Source organism: Elephantulus edwardii, unplaced genomic scaffold (genome assembly GCF_000299155.1).
Source record: "Elephantulus edwardii isolate Elephantulus edwardi_28Jun2011 unplaced genomic scaffold, EleEdw1.0 scaffold00027, whole genome shotgun sequence".
NCBI classification, from domain to species: domain Eukaryota; kingdom Metazoa; phylum Chordata; class Mammalia; order Macroscelidea; family Macroscelididae; genus Elephantulus; species Elephantulus edwardii.
The window spans coordinates 18,642,511-18,645,044 of NW_006399777.1; positions in this window are offsets into that span (position 1 = coordinate 18,642,511).

The window sequence follows — 2,534 nt, forward strand, 5'->3', positions numbered from 1 at the left end:
AAAAATACCTAATCACATATCCCTTTTAAACAGTTTTCTCCCTCATCTGTTTCAATGCAGTATACATTATTGAACCCATCTTTCTCAGTCTCTCCCCAACCCTGAGGTCAGTCCTGTTTTACAACAGTGCCACCATGCAGTATTTGCCCTTTTGTGACTGAGATACTTCACTCAGCATAATGTCCTCCAGGGTCACCCATTATGAATAATATTGCGTGAGTTCCTTGTTTTTCAATACAGCATAGTATTCCATTGTGTGAATACCACAGCTTCTCTATCCATTTGTTTGTTGATGGGTACTTGGGTTGTTTCCAACTCCTTGCTATTGTGAACAGAGCCACAATAAACATGCATATCCATATATCTGCTTGGATGTCAGTAATGGTTTCTTTGGGGTATATTCCCAGTAGTGGAATTGCTGGGTCAAATGGTATCTCTATTTGCAACTTTTTGAGAAAGCACCATACCGCCTTCCACAGTGGTTGCACCATTTTACACTCCTGCCAACAGTGAATAAGGGTTCTAGTTTCTCCACAACCTTGTCAGCATTTGTTGCTTGCTGTTCTGTTAAATTTTTGCTATGCTGACTGGGTGAGATTATATCTCATAGTTGTTTTATAAAGTTGGCTTTTTTAGACATTACCTTAGCCCTGTCTGGTCTCCCATTACCTTCATTGCAGATGCATGTCCTCACAAATCAGCAAGAGCTGGAGGATCACTATAAGAGAGGACTCTCCACACTAGGGGTGGCTGGGTGTGTGTGAAAATACCAACATAAGAATGTCAGTGCAACTATGTTTAAGCATCCAGTGGCATCCAGCCTGGCCCATTTCTCATCAGTTTTTGCAAAAACCAAACACTACCAAAAAAACAAAAATCAAAAAAAACAAGAAACAAAAAACAAGCCTGCATACCTGCAGTCATGCAAATCTTTCCCCTGAAGGGTCCAAATCTCTGTAGGACCTTCTAGTAAATCTTTTCACCAAACCCAAAAGACCATAGAGGAGCTGGGGAACTGAGCCACAGAAGGAGCTCTTCATAGCTGACATTATGGATTTATATAAATGGACAGGCATTTATGATTATGTTGACCTGAGGCTTCTGATTCAGAGTGTGCTATTAATCTTCGTGCATGGTATTATAAAAACAAACAGGGAGCTCTGGTAAAGAGCTCCCAGCCCAACATTGTATGGTTCAAATCAACCAGCTACACGGCAAGAGAAAGAAGAAAAATCTCCTCCGATGCAATTTCTAGCCTCTGAAAAGCCACTGGGTCAGCTGTCAGTCAGTTCCAACTCAACAGCAACGAGAAACAACAATATGTATCATATATACAATATACAAAATGCATGTTCATGGACTGTGTTATTGGTCATACTTTCAATCAATAGTAGGCTAATAGTAATTCCGTTTGGGGGGAAGCAGGAATTACGCATGGATTTTTCAAGGAGTCAGTAACCCTGTTCCCTGTATCATTTATGGGCCAAATGCATATTTTAATGACATTTGTGATTTGGAAACTAGGTAGGACTGACTAGTTTCTCTGAGTCCTCCTAGATTTCTGTCTTAACACTTTTCTGTTCATTCAACTGTTCAGAAATATTTATGGCTTTCTTCTCTAACAGATTTCAATCTTAAACAAATTCCTGCTTTTTTACGTTTTATTGTCTGATCAATAATGGACTTGGGATTGACTGAAGAGTGAAAGATAATAATACTGCATTTGCCATAAAAGTCATGTTCTGTTGATCCAACTTACTTGTGTTGTCTTGAGTCAGAAGCAGGTCAGAGCTGACCCTCCAGGAGGTTTTTGGAAGGCTGTAAATCATGCCTTCCATGAAGGAGACTGGTTACCTTTCTCCACTGGAGTCACTGGTGGATTCGAACTGCCAAAGAGTTGCCTCCTTTGGGTTGGCAGCAAAGTCCCTTGTGGGCTTTGTTACCAGAGCTCCCTGCCATATTGATTTTCAAAACTCTCATTGGCAGCCAGTCAGAACCAATCATAGTTGACCTCCTAATCATGTGCTGTAAATCCCATGGAAGAAGATTGCCCATTTTGTATTGATTTACATATGCATATTATATAACAGAATTTTATCATTAAAAGCCTTCTGTCCTCACATATTTCTTACATGTTCTTCTTGTTCTTGATTCATGCTTCTACTCAAAAGTTCAATTCCAGGGAGATTTGGTAGCCTAGTGGCAAGAAGCTGCGCAGTAATCCCAGAGACAGAAGATTTGAATCCACCAGATGCTCTGCTGGAGAAGGAGGGGCAATCTCCTCCTGTACCAGTCAGATCCGATTTGACAGTACACACACCAAAAAGTAATAAAATTTTTAAAAAGTTGAGTTCCTATTCTGTTATTCCTAGTTATTTTTCTTTCTTCTCTCTCTCTCTCTCTCTCTCTCTCTCTTTGTAATCTTTTTCTCAGACAAGTAAAACCTAGAGAGCTTTGAGAACCATATGGGAAGGCAGCTAACTGAGGGGAGGCAGCAGGAGTTGTTCTCAAGGACAGTGGTGAGATGTTACTTG